Raw genomic sequence first — 6,757 nt, 5'->3', positions numbered from 1 at the left:
TTATACTTCATTTTCAAGAAAATGTACTACGTATTGTTATAAATGGTACTGCGTTTTTTACCAAGCACCAACACCACGATATAAAACATGTATGGAAGATGTACCAAATTTAATAAATTCTCATACTACAATCAAACATTATTATACTTCATTTTTAAGAAAACTTACTACGTATCAATACAAATGGTACTACGTTTTTTATCACACACCAACACAATGTAAAACATGTATGAAAGATGTACCAAATTTAACATATTCTCATACCACAATTAGAGAATATTATACTTTATTTTCAAGTAAAAATACTACATATCAATACAAATGGTACTATATTTCTGAACCACGCACCAACACCACAATGTAAAACATGTATGAAAGATGTACCAATTTTAACAAATTTCCATATCACAATCAGACGTTATTATACTTTATTTTCTAGCTAAAGTACTACGTATAGATGTAAATGGTACTGCATTGCTGACCACTTAATTTTCAAGCTAAAATATTTTGATTCATACTGCAAAATTAGACATTTGATGTGTAAACATGTGTTAATCACCATTGATGATACAAAATTAGGGCATTGGATGCATAGATAATGTTTTTTTAACCATAGATGTTACAAACTTATACATGTGTTTGTTAATAATCATATTTGCTACTAAATTACACATTAGAATGCATAAACATGTATAATCATGATTGATACTAAAATTTTAGAATTTTATGAGTGAAAATGTTTTCAACACCATTGATGTTACAAAATTAGGACATTTGATGCATATATAAAGTTGTTTTAACCATAGATGTTACAAACATAAACGATGTATATATATACATGTGTTTGTTAATCAACATATATGCTACCAAATTAAACGGTATATTCATAAACATGTGTGAATCATCTTCAATTTCATGTAATCATGCACTTGATGCATAAACATGTGTTAATTACTAGTCATTGATCTTTTTTCTTGTAATTTACATATATACGTAGTACAAACAAAGATGTGCCAAATTTAACAAATTCTCATACCACAATTAGACGTTATTATACTTTATTTTTAAATAAGTAGTACTGCATTTCTGACCACGCACCAACACCAATGTATAACATGTATGGAAGATGTACCAAATTTAACAAATTTCCATACCAAAATCAGACGTTATTATACTTTATTTTTAAGAAAACGTACTACGTATCAATACAAATGATACTACGTTGTTTATCACACACCAACACAATGTAAAACATGTATGAAAATTGGAAAATGTACCAAATTTAACACATTCTCATACCACAATTAGAGAATATATACTTCATTTTTAAGTAAATATACTACGTATCAATACAAATGGTACTGCATTTATGAACTACACACCAACACCACAATGTAAAACATGTATGGAAGATGTACCAATTTTAACAAATTCTCATACCACAATCAGACGTTATTATACTTCATTTTTAAGAAAACATACAACGTATCAATACAAATGGCACTACGTTTTTTATCACACCAATACAATGTAAAACATGTATGGAAGATGTACCAAATTTAATACATTTTCATACCACAATTAGAGAATATTATACTTCATTTTCAAGTAAACATACTACGTATCAATAAAAATGGTACTACATTTCTAAACCATGCACCAAAACCACAATGTAAAACATGTATGAAAGATGTACCAAATTTAACAAATTCTCATACCACAATTAGAGGTTGTTATTGTAACGCCCCGTTTTTATCTTAAATGAGTTTATTTGAGTTAATCGAAGATTACAGAGTTCAAGAGCCGGTTTGATTTTGATCAGGGTCCATTTTGCAAATTTTGGATTTTTCAGGGACTAAAACGCAATTATCGGTTTTAATAGATATTTATAAGGCTTTTGGACCCATTCTCTTCTCCATCACCTCCATTGCATCGCTTCCCTCCATTAGAGCTGCCCCTTTGAGCTTTCAAGCTTTGGGATTTCAGTCCGAGCTCGATCCGGCCGTTGGAATTTATTTCTGAAGGCAGATTAGAGATCACTGCAGCGAGAGCTCCGTTATATCGTAAGTATTTCTCCGATCAGATGCATTCTAGTTTTTGGATGTTGTTAGAATCGTTTGAAATTCGAGTATGTTATTCTTGGCAGAGTTTTGATCGTTTATTATCTGTCGGTTTTGAATTTGAGCGTCGTTTGGAATTGTTATGATTTTTGGAAGCCTTGTTCAAAAATTTGGGTTTGAGATTTGTTGGAATTGCCATGTTATTGTTGTTTTAGCATTGATTCGTATTGATATCGGTATTGAACTGTTGTCTGCATTTCCGGATGGTTCAGTTTATAGCCGTTATGCCGTCGGTTTGAGTTTTGAGATTTCGAACCATTTGAGTTGTTGTACTTTGGGCTTTGAGTTTGTTTGATGATGTTGATCATCTTTTGTCTCCGTACAGTTTCGTTGGAGTTGTCAAGCCCGGAGTTAACAACTGTTGAGCGTCAAGAGTTGGACAAAGATCGGTAAAGAGATTACCTTGTACCGTTGTTGTTGTTGTTGGGATTGTTTAGTCTTTGATACAATCTTTTGTTGTAGCTTATCCAGAATTGGAGCTATGACATTGAAAGGTAAAAGCAGTCATCGTTAGTGGGATAGCATACTCGGGACAGCTGGTTCTCGAGTTTCCCCTTTTCAATCACATATTACATCAATACGGGTTCTAGCATGGGGAACATGTATTTTGTTGGTTAATTGAGTTTTGTTATGTGGCTTATGTTTCTATATTTTGATATGCATTCATCTTGAGCCAACTTTGTTTCAGCGGGCAGAACAACCCTTTTTGTTTAGATGTTTTGGGAGCTATACTGCGAGTGGCCTGGGTATAGAAGTTCACCTAGTGTTAGCATACTCCGTATAGTTGCACCAAAGTCTAGGGGAGTGGGATACGTGGCACCACCTCTATTGGGAGAGTCGGTGAGTAGTTACGTGATCTCACCCTCGGGATCCCAAAAGCACCGCAGCAATCTCTCATTTATCAGAATTGATATCCCGATTTAAAGACATGCATTTCATTACGTTGATATTGATTTTGTATTTCCTTGAAAGCATGTTTATTAATTGTATTACTTGTTATGTTGCTTTTACTGGGAATATCCTTCTCACTGGTTATCCGGCTGTTGCTTTGTTTTGTATGTGTACTTGGCAACAGGTGGGGCAGGAGGATCAAGTCAGCGAAGACCTGGTTAGCAACATGAAGGAGAGTTAGATGTGGGACTCGGTCTAGAAGTCTTGTTAGCATGACAATCTAGTTTAAGTTTTGAAGCATGTTTAGAACTCGAACTTGGATTGGAAGTTGTCTTGCTTGTAATTAGAACTGGTTATGTTTGTATTTGGCTTGTAATAGCTAGCACCGATGCATGAATTTGTTGTTGGGACTTGATTGTTTCACTTTCCGATCTTAATTATTGCGTTGGATTGTTTTTCCCCAGCAGGAGCAGCAGGTGAGGCGCGCCCGCGCGGCCTGCGCCCCTTCTCGGGCAGGGCGTCACGCACGCCCGCGCCTCAGGAGGGACCGCCCGCGCGTGTGCCAGGGCACCGTGCGCGGCCGCGCAGGTTGAGGCGCGGTCGCGCGGCCCCTCTGTTTAAAAAAAAAATAAAATTCTTGCTTGCCTTTAAGTCTTGGGTCTTGTATGCTTATTGTTGTTTAATTCGAGATTAGCTTTTTAGAACCGAGGTCTCACATTAAGTGGTATCAGAGAGTTAAGATTCTTGGTTGAACTAGAGTAAGCGGGGTAGATCGAGTCTGCATGTATTGGCTCCTCGCATGTGATTGAATTATTTAACTGTGCACTTAATTCCATGCGAGCATGCTTTATTATTTGAGAATTATTTGAATTACGTGGTTATGTGATTTAGATTATAAAGCATGATCTACTTGAGTTATATCTATTTCTGTTATCGACTGGTATCCGGTATTCCAAACGATTGTAAGGGCACCGATTGTAGCAATTGAGATATATCGTTTCCTAAAATTTGATTATCAGATGGGTCCTCGTCGAGTGATAAACAGAAACCCACCGCCAGTTATTCCTGCAACTGAGCAAGCTAGTACTGAAGTTGATCAGTTGGATGCTACAGCAACTCCTATGGAAACCTTGCTGAAGAGGTTTCAGTCTTTTAATCCGCCTTTGTTGATGGGTACTGAGAATCCAGTTGACTGTGAGAGTTGGTTGGATGACATGATCAGCTATTCGATTCCCTGGATTATACAGATGACTACCGAACCAGGTTAGTCATTCATCAGCTGCGTGGTGTTGCAAAGAACTGGTGGATCACGACCAAGAGATCCATGGAGAAGAGAGGTACAGTTGTCGATTGGTCTCTTTTCAAAACTGAGTTTTATAAGCGGTTTTTCCTTGTTTCGTACCGAAAGGACAAGGGAGCCGAGTTTGCCAATCTGAGGCAAGGGAATCTGAACATTGAGGAGTACGTAGCCAAGTTTGACAGCTTGTTGCATTTTGCCCCGCACATTGCCGACAGTGAAGAAGCCAAAGCTGATCAGTTTATCAACGGCTTGAATCCCGACATCTTCACGTTGGTAAACACCAATAGGCCTAACAACTTTGCGGATGCCATGAATCATGCAAAGGGAGCGGAAGCAGGCTTGTGGAGACAGAGAGGTAATCAGATGGTGTCTCAGCAGCAGAGGCAGTTTCAGAACCAACTATCTCAACATCAGAATCAGCCACCTCAGTTTCAGAACCAACAGCAGAGGTACGAAGGTGAAAACAGTGGGGAAAACAGAAGGGATCAGTACAAAGCAAGGGGGAAACAGTTCAAGAGGCAGGGGAACAGTTCTTATAGTTCCAGTGGTTCCAAACAATTTGGTTCAGGACAGAGTTCTGGATCTTCATTCTTGTACTACAGAAAGTGTGGGGGGAGACACTCACCGGATCAGTGCGTGGGAGTCTTCGGAAACTGCAACACTTGTCAGCAACCGAGACACTTTTCTAAGGTGTGCCCACAGCGTAATAGAGATCGAGCTCAGAGTGGAAGTTCATCTCGACCTACAGCTCAGCCTGAGAGGCAGTCTTCTGCAGTGCACTCTTTCCAGCCTCAGCAGCAGAACCGACAGGGAGGTAACTCTAGTGTGAACCAGCCTCCGAGACAACAAGCACGAGTCTTTGCTTTGACAGAGGATCAGGCTCAGGCAGCACCTGATGATGTTATAGCAGGTAAATGTTCGATTTTCGGTTATTCTGCCCATGTTTTGATAGATACAGGTGCTTCTCATTCCTTTATCTCTGAGAAATTTGTGTTATTGCATGCTTTGCCTACTGAGTTGTTACCTACTGTAGTAGTTGTTACTTCACCTTTGGGTGGAGGAATTGTTTCTGTCAGAATAGTCAGGAACTGTGAACTCTGTTTTGAGGAAAATTTTCTAGAGTTTGACTGTATTGTACTTGGACTATCAGATTTTGATTGCATTGTCGGTATAGATGCTTTAACCAAGTACAGGGCAACTGTCGATTGTTTTCAGAAAGTTGTCAGTTTCAGACCTGAAATGGCAGACGAGTGGAAATTCTTTGGTAAGGGTTCTCGATCTAGAATTCCTTTGATTTCAGTGTTATCTATGACTCGTTTGTTACAGAGAGGTGCAGAAGGATTTTTGGTTTATGCAGTTGATGTACTGAAATCTAGCCCTGAATTGGTTGATATACCAGTGGTTAGAGATTTTGCTGATGTGTTTCCGAAAGATGTTCCTGGATTGCCGCCTATTCGAGAGATCGAATTCAACATCGACTTAGTGCCAGGTACTCAACCCATTTCCAAAGCTCCTTATCGTATGGAACCTATTGAACTGAGAGAGTTGAAGGAGCAGCTTGAGGATTTGATTGCCAAAGGATACATCATACCTAGTGTATCGCCTTGGGGTGCTCCTGTTCTATTTGTTCGGAAGAAGGATGGTTCTATGCGACTCTGTATTGACTACCGTCAACTGAATCAAGCTACAGTCAAGAACAGGTATCCTTTACCCCGAATAGATGACCTTTTTGATCAGCTGCAGGGTTCTTCTGTCTATTCGAAGATTGATCTAAGGTCAGGTTATCATCAGTTGAGAGTGCGAGAGGAAGATGTTCCTAAGACCGCATTCAGAACGAGGTATGGTCATTTCGAGTTTATAGTCATGCCGTTCGGTTTGACTAACGCTCCAGCGGTTTTTATGGGTTTGATGAACCGTATCTTTCAGCGCTATCTAGATAAGTTTGTCATTATCTTCATCGATGATATCCTTATCTATTCGAAGAACCATACCAACCATGCAGAGCATTTGAGAACCGTATTGTAGATTTTGCGGGTGGAGCAATTGTTTGCTAAGCTGTCTAAATGTGAATTTTGGTTGGATCGAGTTGTTTTCCTCGGACACATTATTTCAGGAGATGGGATTTCTGCCGATCCCAGCAAGATTGAAGCAGTTATGAATTGGCCTAGACCGACATCAGTACCTGAGATCCGAAGCTTCATGGGTTTAGCTGGTTATTATCGCTGATTCATCGAGGGTTTCTCGTCCATTGCCAAGCCGATTACCCAACTGACTCAGAAGAACGCGCCTTTTGTCTGGACAGCAGATTGTGAAGCTAGCTTTGTTGATCTGAAGAGGAGACTGACCCATGCTCCGATTCTTTCTATTCCAAAAGGTACTGGAGGTTTCACAATCTATTGTGATGCTTCTAATCGAGGCTTGGGTTGTGTCCTTATGCAGAACAAGA

The sequence above is a fragment of the Henckelia pumila genome, chromosome 3 (genome assembly GCF_033568475.1).
Source record: "Henckelia pumila isolate YLH828 chromosome 3, ASM3356847v2, whole genome shotgun sequence".
In the NCBI taxonomy this organism is placed as follows: Eukaryota; Viridiplantae; Streptophyta; class Magnoliopsida; order Lamiales; family Gesneriaceae; genus Henckelia; species Henckelia pumila.
Note: the sequence above shows the minus strand (reverse complement) of the source record.